The sequence below is a fragment of the Pseudopipra pipra genome, chromosome 4, assembly GCF_036250125.1.
Source record: "Pseudopipra pipra isolate bDixPip1 chromosome 4, bDixPip1.hap1, whole genome shotgun sequence".
Classification (NCBI taxonomy): domain Eukaryota; kingdom Metazoa; phylum Chordata; class Aves; order Passeriformes; family Pipridae; genus Pseudopipra; species Pseudopipra pipra.
Window position 1 is genome coordinate 40,298,878 of NC_087552.1, and position 15,527 is coordinate 40,314,404.

At 37.8% G+C, this 15,527-nt stretch overlaps 1 long non-coding RNA gene across 1 annotated transcript; it reads left to right on the forward strand.

The window, feature by feature from the left end:
* Positions 1-919: 919 nt before the first annotated feature.
* Positions 920-15,042, forward strand: LOC135413205 (uncharacterized). The gene is made up of 3 exons (XR_010430127.1): positions 920-1,055; positions 1,873-2,106; positions 10,079-15,042. It is a non-coding gene; the product is annotated as an uncharacterized LOC135413205 (long non-coding RNA).
* Positions 15,043-15,527: the final 485 nt, after the last annotated feature.

Sequence of the window (15,527 nt, forward strand, 5' to 3'; positions counted from 1 at the left end):
ATTTTCAGTCTGACCCTGAGCACAGTATATGAAGACAGTGCTCTTAAGATATTTCTCTTTTTTTAAGGATGCTGTCAAGGTTCAGTTTTCATGGGCTGTGACCCACATTTCATGTTGTTGACCATTACTAGTTTTATACATGTAACTTCTTTGTAAGAGTAATCTTAATGAAGTAGAAATGAATGGTCTTCTGCAATTTTGAATTTCCTTTGTAAGCTCTCAGACAGTAGGCTTGGAAAAGTGATCATTCTGTCCCTTGAAAACTACTCCATTAGAATGAAATTAATACTTGGCTTCACCTATTTTCCTTTTGAAACTTGGTTTCTTGATTCTTTTTCAGAGTTTGACTGTAAACCCAGGTGTGCCTGCAGCAACTCACACCTTCTGGGTCTGGAGGCAGAGAAAGAGGTTGGGAGGTCTCAGAAGAGATGCTTTTAAAGCTAGTTGACTGTATGAGAGAAAATAAACAGATCCTCAGGAGAGAATGAGGTGTCCACAGAAAGTATTTTACATACCAAACAAAGCAATTAATGTACATGGCTCTCAGCCATAGTCCCTGCTAACAGAGGCAAATGCACCTTTAACTGTCAACAAGGTCTGAAGGAATACATACACTCTCCATTTCACAGAAGGAACCCCTCAAGGATCATCAAGTCTTACTCCTAGCCCTGCACAGGACCTTTGCCAGGAGTCACACTGTGTGCCTGAGAGTATCGTCCAAATGCCTCTTGAACTCTGTCAGGCTTTATGCTGTGATCACTTCCCTGGGGAGCCTGTTCCAGCACCCAACCACTCTCTGGGTGAAGAATCTTTTCCTAATTTCACTCGGTATATCCTCCAAACCCTGATCTTCCTTCCAGGTGCAGATTTTGATCTATAAAGACCTTTATGGTTACTAACTTGATCTCCTTAAAAACCACCTATGACTCATTCTCCATTTATGATTTATTAAAAAAAGGTCAAATCACCTGAGTTTTTTTTGGTTAGAAGAGTCTGGATGAAGTCTCTGAATGTACTGGTGACAGAGCTGTTTTGATGGCTAGCCCTTACATCAGGTAATTTTTTGTAATTTTTTTTTCTATCTGCATTTTTCTTAATGATGGTTTGAGCATGATTTACCATAAAGCTGTCTCTATAATTGAGTTTTATCTAATCAGTCTGATGACAGAACAGATGAAATGGCTCACACATTGTATATATATTTTATTGGTTTATGTATATAAATATATATATATGTCCATTGTCTCAGAGTATCTAAAGTACTTAGCAATTAATCTCTTTCAGTTTAAATCTTGATGAGTGTTCATATTTTATTGCTGTTTTGTTACTTCTTTTAATATAAAAAAGGGTATTTTTTATTTTTCTGTTGAAATTTCCTTACTCATAATACATATGCATATTATTAGGCTGATCCCAAAGTAACTAATATAATGAAAACCAGTATATATTTTCTCAAATAAAGAACTGAAGTTTTAAATGATTTTATGTATGTACATACGTATACAATATGTTTGCATTAAGAAAATGTTCCACTGTAATATGTACACACAAAGTACAGAATTAAGTTTATACATTAAAAATTTGTTTTATCGTCTTATAATTTTTGTATGACACTCTGTACAACTTGTATTCTTTGCCTTTCTGCTAAATGGCAGTTTGGGTTGTTTTGTTTTTTTTTTTAATTTGAGGCTCACTCAAGCTAAATATTTGACCGTATGCTTATTGTTGTAGTCCAAAGATAAAACATGTGCATGCACACCTTTTTATTTCATTAAATCAGAATTGATTATGTGTTATGTAGTTCTCTACTGAAGCTGTATTTTATGCTTGATTCCAAATGCCATTATATATGTTTTTTATTCCTCCAAGCAGAGATGTTCAAGATGGCTAGGTGGGAATACTTCAACTTTCGTTCCTTGTTACCTTTATTTCACCTGAGACTCAGCTAGCAACCCCAGCATTGTGTGTCCGTATATACCCGTTACATCTGGAAGACCTTTACAATTCACCTGTTAGCCTGAGAAAGAAAGCACCTCAAAGAACATACAATTATAGCTGTCCCATTGTTTGCTCTGTTCCATGCCTAAGCTTACAACCAACCACCAGGTATGTAGTTCAGAGTATCCATCCTTATCATGTATATTGCATATAGGAATTTAGTACATGGTATTATGTGTTAATGAAGAGTTAGGAAAGCTTTTGTAAAGGGAAGTTGTGCCCCAGCATTGGAATAGAACACTTGTTATAGTGTACACTTGATATAATGTACCTGAATTTCAAAAAGGCATTTCACAAAGTCAGCCACCAAAAGGTCTGAAAGATGCTAAGCTGGGCCAAGAAGAAGTGTTATTATTGAATAACTGGTTAAAGGGTAACAAAAGGCAGGAAACAAATTCTTTCAAGGCAGATGGATTGCAACTGGAAAATGACTGGGTTCAGTGTCAGGGCCTACAACGTCTGGCATATTTGTAAATAATCTGGGAAAAAAGGGAAGAGATAACCAACTGTGCCAAAGTTATTAAACTGCAACATAGGACCCTGTGGAACTGTTGATGGATTCATGATACTGAGAGACTAGACAATAAAATGGCAGGTGACATTCAGAGTCCAGAGATAAAAATGAAATCTACAGAAACACTGCTTGAACGAAGGGCTGTGCACTCAGAAAAGATATTTGGTGTTTATATTTTTCTGTTCTATGGCAAGATCAATTTGGCACTGGGTAATATTTAGCAAAGCAAAAGGTAGCATTTACTAGGAGTGGAATAGAAAACATTATTATGGTCATAATACTGTGCATTACTCCGTGATTTCTGCCCATCTTGGACCCATAAGAGTCCTACTCCTGCACCATCATGAAATAATAGAACTAGAAAAGATACAGAGGGAGGTAATGGAGATGAAGGAAAGACGCAGAAAAGTCACTTACCGAAGAGAAATTTTCAGGTATCTTCAGTCTGAAAAACAAATGACTGAAGGGAGGTATGCTCAAAGTCTATAAAATCATGAACAATATAGAGACAATGATTATAAATAATTGTTTATTTTAATTTGAGAAAGGAAGGTACAAACTGACACTATCAGACAGCAGAATCAAAACCAACATAAGGAAATACTCCACAAAGATAAACTGCAGTGACAGCCAATTGCAAAGAGGTGCAACTCTGATACATGACATTACAGATGTTAAATAAATGTGTGTTTAAAAAACCCAATAAGGTGAAGTTGCTGAAGGAAAATAATTTAAGACTCTAAAAACACAAGAGAGCAACATCCACCCTAGGAAATGCAGACTGCTGAAAGCTGGGAAGTATCTCTAAATGTGTTCCTTATTTGTATTTTTTCCTTAGGTGTCTCTATCAGAGAAAGAATGTTGAATCTCCTGAACCTTTTGTCTAAACACAATGTTCAATCTGATGGTCTCACACTCACATTAATATTACACTCTGACATGTGTGACTTTAAAGCTATTTATTGTTCCTTCCTTCTTTAAAAATAACCAGTCTGTGCGAAATTCCATAACACCTTTTTTACAGAGAATGGGTTGATTTCAGTTTATTTTGTCTGTGTGTTTCTCTTTCTTACATCAAAGATTTTGGTTTCGCTCTAAAATTACATTTTTCTCTGTGATTACTATTCAGACAGATGCTAGTTTACTCTGGAAGGAAAAAAAAAAGACACATTAAAGTGTCATCTATTTTGTCTAAAACCTGCTAAATTAATTGAGAACTACCACCACTGAAGCAGAAAATAAGGTTGGATTTGAGTAATGAATGATGCCTGGCTAATGATACCAAACACTATTAGAGCAAGGGAGACATTTTTTTCTCAACACAGTTGATTGAGGAGGGGGTAGAGTTGGCAGGAGGATGAAAGACTAGGTGAGAAGAATATGTTATTCACTGCGGAGAGCAAACACTGAAATTTGAGAAAGAAGTTAGAAAGCAGGAGAATCAAAGAAGGTCAAAGAGATAGAAAATAAAGAAGAAGAACAAAACTAGGTCAAAATTGAGAATTTGACACAAATCTTTGGCAGTGTAAAAAAGAGTATTATGCTAGCTATCTTTTCTGCCTCTCAGTTTGCATGTGTTTAGGATGTTGACCACATGAACCTAGTCAGAATCCCAGTCTACATAGTGGGGCAACATCTGAAAGTCAATGCTAAGCATCCTTATTTTTCCTTCTTATCATTATCATTAACATTATCATTCTCATTATCGTTATCATCCTTTCCATCATTATCATGGATGGTGGAATAATCTTGCATATAATTCTCACCAAAAGTTTTGGAATAAATGTAAAATAAAAGGACTGAGTTTCCCAAGTATCTTGTTTACCTACAGTAAACTCTTCAGTTAGAGAAAACTATTATTTGCTCTGATGAGGTACAAACTTTTTGAACTGTCCTGTGGTACGACTGAAGTGACAAAAATGAAGTACTGTGGTTTTCTTAACTTCTGTACAGCACCCTCTCAATTTTTATATTTTTATATCACTCATTTAAATGGTCTTCTAAATCTAAAAGGCTGATGAAAAGATCAAGTACATGTTTGACATTTTAGCTCCATTTAGGACATTATTTTTCCTTTTTTTTTTTTGTCTTAAAAGACTGGACTCTGCAATTTTTCTGAATAGTTTCATATTTTCAGAAAGCAGACTTGAATTGTCACATCCAGAATGACATGATGTAGAAGCTGATATGAGATAAAAATTTTTTTCTTCCTAATTAATGTCAGAACAATGATCCAGACTTTAAGAAGTAATGCTGCTATATACTAGTGAATTCTTCCTGACCTCCTCCCAACAAACAGGCACTGAAAACTGTGTGGGCTGTCATCATGTAGGACCAATATTGTTTTCAGTACCTTGTGCATAAAGCGAGTTAGCACTGCAGACGTCCTTCATTTCAAACCTAATGCAGTCACAACACAGCTTGAGTATTTACTCCCTCTCTGGCTTGAAATTAGGTGTCTGTTTTTCAGTGTCAGTTAATTTAGCTTTACAGAAACCAACAACACTGCAAAATGCTACTTGGATGGTTGTAACAGAGCTGACCTTGCTCTCACTCGTGTAGCACTGTGTGTTCTGGAGACAGAATGATCCCTTGCACTGCAGCAGAGAGAGCTTCATAGGACTCTTTCCCTTGATAAACTTGTCTGTTCATTTGGGTACAACATGGAAATTGTGGAATGGTAAACTGCGGATCTGTTAAGACAGTAGCTTGTGACTTGTGTTGACCCGATTTAAATCATGCTCATACTAATGGGCCAGGTAGCTGCAGCACTATTACATTAAATTTGGAACTAATGTTATATTTGCGCATGGGACCTGATTTAGTATACTAATTCTTCTTAGCTTTTGAATGTTCCTGCTTTCAGTTAGCAAAATATTTTAAATATTGAAAAGATCCCAAAAATCTTTTTTAACATTTTTTTAACATATTTTTTTTTAATATTAGAGGTGTTTCTTCTTGCTTCTATGGATTTTATTCTAGAATTATTAATGAAACTACTACAGAAATTACTTCTATTTTATATCTGTAAGAATAATAAGGCAACTACCAGACCTTTGTCAGATAAAAGGTCTAAGTACTTGATCCACACTCCATATAATTTTTTTCCCTTCTCTGTAAAACAGAAAAAGAATATATAGCTGCCTAATAACTAATATGCTGCTTTTTAGACCTGCTAGAAAGTAAATAAAAGGAATGTACATCTAATGTTTTGCTGAAGCAGAAAGCACTGATGTCAAAATGACATAAAGTTTGAGAACCATTAGGCTTATACATAAGCATTGATAGGAACTTAACTACCCGAAAGAAATGAAACACGACTTAACATGTAGAGAGTACCTTGACTTTCCAGGGTAATAAAACTAATTTTTTTTCCTGTGGATATTTTCACTTTATGGTGACCTTCCAGCCTTCTTTCCTTTCCCTTGCTAGACAGCACCACAAAATTTTTAGGTATGCTTCTGTCTAATAACACCTTACTACTTTCATTTAGCGCCAGAGAATGAGAAAACATTCTTGTGTATTTCTCACTTTAGTTGATCATATTTTATTGTGAACAGGACAGGAGGTGTTGAAAAACACTGGTATGACACTGAGTTATCATTCAGAACAGGAGTGTATTACTGGCTTTGGAAAGCAGTCTTGGATGGCAGGATGTCTGTTCTCTTTAGGTCCAAAATTAAACTGTTGTCAAAAAGTTAATAAAACCCCAAAGAATTTGTGAAGCAGAATTGTTTATGCTTTGTAAAGTCCTTCTTATACCAAATGCTCATTAAGATAAAATGATAGCACCTGGAACTAGCTGAGCATAATTTACATTTTTACTTCATGTATTTCTTGTTTAGTTTCCATTTTATGCTAATTAAAATGTGGACCAATATCCATTGGTATAGGCTAGAGGGGTAGTGAGGCAGAGCAATGAGCTGGAGGGCGCTGATGCATGACATGAAGCTGGGGACACCAATGTGAGACATAAGTAAGACAGTTTTATGGAGTAGTCTAAGAGGCTCCAGGGAGAAATTATATGCTAGAAAATGTTACTGAAGTCCTGTAGTCTGAAAATTACTGGAAGAAGACAGATGGATGGGATGACCGATAAAGGACAGAAATCTGTAAAATGATGTATTTGAGAGAACTGGTAGGCTGAGTCTATGAGGAAAAAAAAATCAAAACATGGAAGACCACTGGAACAAAAAGCAAGTGCTAGGAATCACTGAAGTATGCTACAGGCAAGCTTTCCAAAAGCTCGATTAGCAGAGCACAGCTGTTGCTTTGACAGAGTGGGTCAGCCAAAGCAAACTTTGTAACCTAAGTATCTCTCAAGGTAGCCAAGACGTCAAAACGTGTTCTGTGTCAGGTCAGAAAGGACAGACCAGAAAGAAAGAATTACACTCTTATTTTCGTACGTGGATGTGGTGTGCTGTGCCATGGTTATCCTTGTCCTGCAAGTGACAGATCTCACTCTGCCATACACAAGTGATGGTGAACTAGGTGGCCTTGGAAAGTACTTGGTACATATATATTGAACCTCATTGTCTGAGCAGATTTGTATGTTGTGCAGAGCCCTACGCTTTTGGAGGTCACAGTGCTGCAGAGTACACTGTGCCAAATACCCTTCTGCATTCAGCTCAGCATCCATGCCAAGACACTGAATAAATTAGCCTGTAAGGAGATGCATGCTGCTGCAGCTACTCTGCAGTGGCTGCCCGAACTATTCCATTTGCATATAGCTTCACTTACATGTAGTTAAGGTACAACCACCTTGTACTGAAAGCTATGATGTATATTTAATTATGGAAGAATAATAATGGATTTTAGTTATATCCTATATTTTTTGTACCATACAAAACTGTATTCAGAACTCAGAAAACTGATAAGAGGTTAATATTCATTCCAGCATATTAGTACAGGCGGGTTCTTAACTGAGCAGCTGCATGGGGCTTTTCTATTATCCTACCAATTTACCTGTGCTTGTCCCATTATTAGAGTTTATGCCTGGAATTAGATCGTTATGCCTTGTGAAAATAGTCCCCTGTATTTGTAAAGCACTTCTCAGTTTTGTGGATGTTTCCCTGATGCAATTTTTAAATTCTGTAACATCAGAAAATAATCATGTGAAAAAAACTCCCAAACCCCTGATTAAATAATGGTGAAAATAATTTGGATCATATACTCTAAATCAATATTTGTCTCTCATTTCCTGATTCTATTCTCATAAACACATCCATTAAAAGATTTTATAAAATTTACTTCCTGTCAAATTTTAAATTTTGGGGTTTGATTATGACGTATATTAATAATTTCTGCTTAGGCAGACAAAATTTCTAAAAGGACTCAGAAAGCCAAAAGTTTTGTCATCTGAAAAAGAATGAACAAAAGTTAGTGAGAAACTTAATATTTTATTATATGTGACTTCTCTTTCCCTCTAATGTGTGTATGCATATCTTCTTTAATACTTGTATTTATGGTATGTTGGGAAATAAACCAGGGGTTAGAGCTTTTCCTTGATTAACAGTGTTCTGGAAGAGGCTTTGAGAAAGGCCAAAATTGAACTAGGATCTAAAATTATAATTCAATGCTATGATAATCTATAAAATAAGAAATACTATTAAATCAACGGGAAATGAAAAAGACTGCGGTTAACCAAGCAGCCATCACTCAGCACAGAAGCCAAGTGATCCTTGAACTGGACGAATCAATCTAGACTGCCAAGGTCAATGGTTGCCATACTTGAGGAAATATGAACATATGTAGTAGGAACCTTGCAATAAAATGAGCCATGCTGCCATCTTTTGTTAATAGGAGTTTTATCTGATTAAAGGGCTGAAGGCAGCCCTTGTATCAGCAAATTTGCACTAGTATTTGGAGCAAATTGACTGACAAGAGATGATCCAAGGAAGAGTTATGAAGTAGCAATGCTGCAGTACAGTCATACACTATTAAGCTGAGCATAGAGGTACTGCAGACAGTAGATTTTAGTATCTCCTTACAGCTGAAAAGGGTTTAACTATCTGTGTTTAATATAAAAGGGTTTTGTATCCTATTTTATTTTCAGACAAGTTAGGCACAAAGCTGAGAAGCAAAAACATGACCTTGGACTTTTAAATACTTTTCCAACAGCACCTGAATAGAAATATTCTTCGTTTCACCCTTGTGCATTTTTATCTCTCATAACTTACAGCCTCTATTGCCTTTCAGCCTCAATCAGTTCTATCACTCTCATATCTATTTCACAAAATAGGATTTGCATAATGAACAATTTTGCAGAGATTCAAAATATAAATTAGGTTTTTCTGACACTGCAGTGAAAGAAATTTGAAAAGATTTGATCTTTGTGACTGCCAGAGTCAGCAGGGGTGAAAGTTAAGTTGTGTAGAAAGCATAGCAATCATACTTTTCATTAAGACATGCATATTTTCTCATTGATCATTCTCAGTGCATCATGCAGATGGAAGACCAATCTCAAACATGACCCATTATAATATTTCCCATACATGAGCATAATAATTCACTGCCTTTTCAGTTACAGTAGCTGAACTTAACACTGGCTGCACTCATTTCTGTAGTCAAATAAACTTAGTTACTGAAACACCTAGTAGTGACAATAAGCACTGGAGGGAATTACATTAGTGCTTTAATCATTAAGAACTATCCTACTCGACTGGATGCCGGCATGATTATGTGAAAGAGGATGGAAGAGGGACTGCTTTAAGGATGGTGATAAGAAATTGCAAGGCTCACTGTTAGGCAGAGAAGCAGATGAAATGGAAATTGTTCCATCCTGAATGCCAGCACATGCCATTGGTAAAAATAAAACCACTTGAAGCACACTTCTAAATGCCTTTTCTGAAGTGTTTCATATGTGAATGTGTGCATCTCTGAGGGCTGGGACAAGAAGATGAGACTTGCAAGAGACTAGTGAGCTAGTGAGTCGTAGTGTGGCTCTGAGAAGAGAGAGAACATTTGAAATCAGGAAAGTGTTTCAGGTTCCCTACAAGTAAATAGAAATGTGAAACAAACCCATTCAATGTTGTTTTTCCCTTCACAAAGACACAGCTTGCAAGGTTCAGAGCCACAGAATCACAAAATATGCTGACTTGGAAGAACCCACAAACATCATTGAGTCCAACTCCTGGGCCTGAACAAGACCATCCCCAAGACATCCCCACACCATGTGTCTGAGAATATTGCCCAAAGTCTTGAACTCTGTCAGGTTTGGTGCTGTGACCACTTCCCTGGGAAGCCTGTTGCAGCACCCAACCACACTCTGAGGGAAGAACCTTCTTCTAATATCCAAACTAAACCACCCCTGACGCAACTTCAGGCCATTCCCTCAGGTTCTGTCACTGGTCACCACAGAGAAGAGTTCAGTGTCTAACTCTCCTCTTCTCCTCACAAGGAAGTTGTAGACTGCAGTGAGGTCTCCCCTCAGTTTCCTCTTCTTTAGTTGAACAGACCAAGTGCCCTCAGATGCTCCTCATACAGCTTCCCCTCAAGGCCCTTCGCCATCTTCGTTGCCCTCCTTTGGATGCTCTATAATAGTTTAATATCTTTCTTACATTGCAGTGCCCAAAACTGCACGTGATATTCAAGGTGAGGCCACACCAGTGCAGAGCAGAGCAGAGCAGGACAATCACCTCCCTTGACCGACTGGCGATGCTGTGCCTGGTGCCCCCCAGGACACAATTGGCCCTCCTGGCTCAAGCAGCCATGAGTGAAGAGAAGTCTGGGGGCAGAGAGCAAGCTGTACAGGGGGGTTCCTGAGTCCAGGAACACCCAAGTAGCAGCCCCACGACCCAGAAGCCCTCGGCAGTCAACCAGGTGAGGAGGGTGTGGTGCTTGGAGTGACCAAGGGGCATTTAAATGGCATCAGGGAGCGTGAGCAACCCAGACCGCAGTGAACAGAACTTCAGATAATTCCTTATGTAAAAAAGGGATATGTTAATTGAGGAACTTTACATTAATAAGCAATTTCTCCAAAAAACCCCAAGAGAACATGAAACAATAATATCTATTTTGAAGCAGTTTCAGTGGTCCTAAACATCATGAGACCTGTGATCCAGAGAAGCTTGTATAACCTCTGAATACCACTGCTCTATAATATACAGTATAGACATAAGTTATAAGATGGTGTGTTCAAGAATTGGCAGAATAAACATCCTCATGGAACTCAGTTAACAACAATAGTTATGGCAGGTTAGCCTTGCTGTAGTAAGCTAGCTTGCAAAAACAGATGATTTGCCTGTCCAACTAGTAGGCATAATGGGTAGCCTTTCAAATGCAAACTCATGACTATATGTGCAAAAAAATGGGCAAACTTGGTTTTTTTTCCTGATTTTTAAAGTGTTTATTTGAAACATGTAGGCTTTAGATACCATCAGAGATTAAACGTTACCTATTTAGCAATGACTGAGAGAGTCTAGGAAGCTACTTCTTCCAGAAGAAACATTTGTCTCAACAAAATTCTTTTACCAGCCCTAAATAAGAAAAGGAGCAAATCTCTACTTCAACCAAAGGTGAAACTACAGTATAATTAGAGCCAGCCATTAATCTACCTTGCATGAGTAGTAATATAAATGAAGATATGATACATGAACTCCAGATCAGGCTGCCACTGGATAGAACTTTGTCAGCCTGTCAGGTTCATGGTGACCTTCTGCTGCTAGTGTACAGGTGCTATGTGTCACTTGTGTAAGCCCTGTGACTGCAGTGAAGGCACATGCAAGAAAGGGTTTCCTAAGTAAAGGGCTTTAGTGTACATCGAGATTGGGAGGTCTTGGTGAAAAAAAGCTGTGTCATCGCACGTCTTATGAAAACAGAAAAGTGGTTCATGAAGTACCATTTTAGCTGCAATAATAACTTTGACAGAGGGTGTTTCTTATGTTGGTTGGACCGTAATCTTCCTAGCTGTTTACTGATTTCTGGGTGTTGTGGTTTTAGTTAAATGAGAAAGGTTTTTAGTGAATTTTTTCATACCACCATGTGAGTGGGAATGTGGGTAACTGTCCCACCCCCCACCCCACCCTGTCCGAGCTGAACTGGGGAAAGACTGTCCCCAGCATCTTGGGACCTGCTGGAAAGGTGGGTCCCTGAAGGGAAGCAACCTGGGAACTCAGGAGACAGGAGTTAAAAAAAAAAGCATGCGCCAGAACTCTTTCTCTCTTGGTACCCAGGTATTTGCTTGCTGGAGCATCATGGACCTTTGGAGCTTCTTTCACGGGAACCAATCTACCTCAGCTGCTGTTTTCTGTCTCAGCAGCAGCCATTTTGCTCATCAGATTGGGACTGCCCCAGCCCCCAGCTGAGCTGTCCAGGTGTGACCAGTCACTGCTGATAGCCTGGGGATTCCCCTTTCAGGAGCTGCATGGAGCGCTGTCACCACGTGGCCTGGGACTACTGGAGGGGGTAGCTAGGTAATATTTTCTGCTGTTGTTGGGGGGTTTTTTGTTTTTATTTCTTTCTGGTGATGGCAAAAAGGCACAAAAAAGAGCTAACAATGGTTCAGCTGGTATACCTTGTCCTGTTTCTCTACCTGTTTTGTTAGAAGAACATTTTGGGAGCACTGGCTAATATCATGTTCTGTTCTGCTCATTGGACCAAAGGCCTTATTATAGAAAGAATAGGAGTAGTATACACAAGGTAATAAATTAGGTAAACTAGACATTTAAATAAGATACAGAGGGCCCAGAGCCAGGATTTTGCAAACTTGAAGAATTCAGTTCACCTAACTTGAAGAGGTCAAATTGAGGAAGACGTCTGTGGTGACCACCAGAGGGATGAAGGCTTGAGGAGAAGATCCCCACAGTAGAAGACTGTGCATGCCCAAAAAGATGTAGAAAGACTCCGCCCAGAGACTAGCCTACTTATTAATATGTATGCTAGATGATGTAGCCATGTGTCTAAAGTGTATAAAATGACTTGCTTTTGCACTTTCAAGCCGAGCAAGTTTGTCCAGCAAGAGCTGGCTTGCTCCCAATGTTGAATAAACAAATACCTTGCTGCTTATAGATGCAAAAGTCTCTGAGCAGTTAATTATTCCAAGGTTTTTCGGCATCACTGGTTTTAGTAAAATTGGTATTTTTCCTTCTTCATTCAGACTCCTTGTAATTTCTACCTTGTCAGTGTTAGGGGGAGAGAAATAAAAGAAAATGAGAGTTCATCTTGTTAGCAGTCTCACCTCCCAAACATATTGTCATTAAACCACGACACTGGGCAATAAAAATTACTGTGTATCCCTATAACTACCCTGTCTCTTTACGTTTTAAGATCTTTGTCTAAGTTATGGTCTTCAATGACGCACTTTTAAATACTTTTTCAGTCTAATACTGGTGCGGCAGCTTGGGGTCTACAGACTTCCTGATAATGTGCAGATGGTTCTCAGGAGGATTAACACACCTGTGTTGCCTCTGTAGCTCAAGTAGTAGGTGGCAACGTTCACTGAGAATATAAACTTCAAAGGTGGGTGATGGCCTTCTTCTGGGGCAGTTTTCTTTGTAATGAGTATGCAAAGATGAACAAAACCAACCTCATCTCTTCACATTTGTCATTGAATACATATTTAATAATGGCAGCTTTCTTCATTATTATCAGAGAATTGTCCTTATTCATTACCTGAAAATGTGTAGCTAAAACCCCATGTTTCTGCTCCAGTGTAAAGCTTCATATTTAATGTATTTCAGTAACAACGTAAAGAGATTACCTTTTGAAGATTCTGTGGAAAAAGAAGGCTTTCCCAGTCACTTGCCTTTATGTCTCTGATAGTCATGGAGTGTCTGTCACTCCATCTGCCAAGCCCCCAGTATCCAAGAAACAACACAAGTTTTAGACATAGATTTTCTCTAATGAAAATTATTCAAGATAACATAATCTTAACTGATATGTTGCATAACAGGACTAAGAAAACTCAGCAAAAGTGAGAAGGGTGCTGAATTAACCACACACACACACAGGCTATATACATCACACACACTAAACAAGATGTGGATAGGTGAACTGAAATAAAATTATCAAGAAATTATTTCTATTGTGCAAAATTCCCATTTCTCTCTTGCTAACAAATTCAGAACTGAAATCTTCATATTATATGCAACAGTCATGTATTTGTGATGCTAGCCAAGCTCTTCTCCCATCTTTCAGCCAGTATCTCATCTGAGTTCATTGTACATCCTTAGTTCAAAAAGGCAGTGTGAAAGTAGAAGAAACATATTTACATATTAAATTTATAGATTATGCTTAAAATTGTGGCTTGTTCCAAATAGCCTTATTATAAAGTTCTTTGAAAGTGATCAGCACAGAGAGATTTTAGGGACAATGATTGCAAATTTAAGCAGTGAAGGAAACATAATGCTTGAAAAACAATTGTGGAGAGGATAGAAGTCACTGTGACCTAGATTGAAAAATGAAATTTGTAGACAGCAGATGTTTCATGTGAAAGAAGACCCAGTTAACATTTTAAAATGCACAAATCCTCCCTGTCCCTGGAAAGAATTGAGCTAACCTACTGATTATTTTCTGTTATTTAAATAAATGTCAGATATATTACATTCAAGTAAAAAGATCTGCCTGCAGTCAGCAGAAATTTCCTTTTCACTCCTAAGAGATGGATATGCTTGATTATGGATGGGTATGGGTAATTAAGGTAGTTATACAGTCCAAAACTGTTCAAACTATCAGTATTTTAAGTACTTTAATAAAATCTGAAATTTGAAGTACTACATAAAGTTATTTGGAATGAAAATATCTTTACATCACAACTGATATTTACAATAAGGTTATTCAAAGGACATGCAAGTGATAATGAATCTTAACAGACCAACATAACACATTGGAATTTCCTATGCTGTCTTGAAAGATATATATGTTCATTGTTGCTCTTTTTAATAGAAACAGTAACAAAAAAAGTTACACTGACAATTTTTTTGAACACAGGCCTAATAAGTTTAAAATTACCCTAAAGAAAACAAGGTTTAGGAAAAATAAAATAATTAAGCATGCTCATTACTGACTTAGGGCTCATAATTAAGCTTATTTGTATCTGGCTTAAGGCTTGTAGTTAAGCATACTCATAGCTGCCTTTTATGCCAGAGGAAATAGGATTCTTAGAAAACCTTATTGGTTCAGTCACACCAGGGTGCTTAAGGGCTGACTCCTAATTTAAAATTGACTGTTTTTTAAAAGAGGTTGAGCTGTCTTCGGCCTTGCTGACCTGCATGGAGCTGTGAGAAAGCTCTCTGTGCGTGGCTGAGGGTTGCTGGGCTGGAACACACCCCACCACAGGCCAGTCCAGGTGCCGGAGCTGCCATCCTGACTTCTCTCTGAATCTTCCTTCCTGCTTGTCTCAGAGCTTTCTCATGCCCCTTCAGACAAAACCTGGAAAGCTGGAGTAAGTCACAAATCAGGCATCAATCTAGCCCCAAAAATAAAGCACTAAGACCAACATTTTCCAGAGAAACTGGCCAAGAGATCCACATAGATTGCCTAACTCCTCAAAACACTGAAATATCCCACATTCAGGTATTTGGTTGAATACCCAACTGCTTGTAAATGTGCTGTACACTGTTTAAGTATCAGCATTACAGACTGTCATCTCTGTTTCCCAAAGGCTAGTTTTTCAAACGTCTGGCACTCGGATGCCCTTAGCTATCATGGCAGTGAGTGTTCTGTAAGCATAGTTACAGAAGAAGTTATCAGTTGTATTTCCACCTTTAACTGCTGTATTCTCAGTTCTTCTATTTTGCCTCTATGAGTCACTTCATAATCAGATTTGTTTATATTAATTTTTACAGCTATTTTAATAAATATAGGAAAAAACCCACTATAACTGTCACTAATTTTGTCCTATATATAGAATAATAGTTATTTGTCTAGTAAAAAACCACTGCCATATTTTAAAGAACCCTCCAGAGCATATTTGTGCCAAATATTTATTTCTGAAAAATGTAAATGTGTCATCCATGCTGTTTAGTCTTGTAACTTTACAGCCTGCTTCATTTTGTATATATCCCCACTGATCACT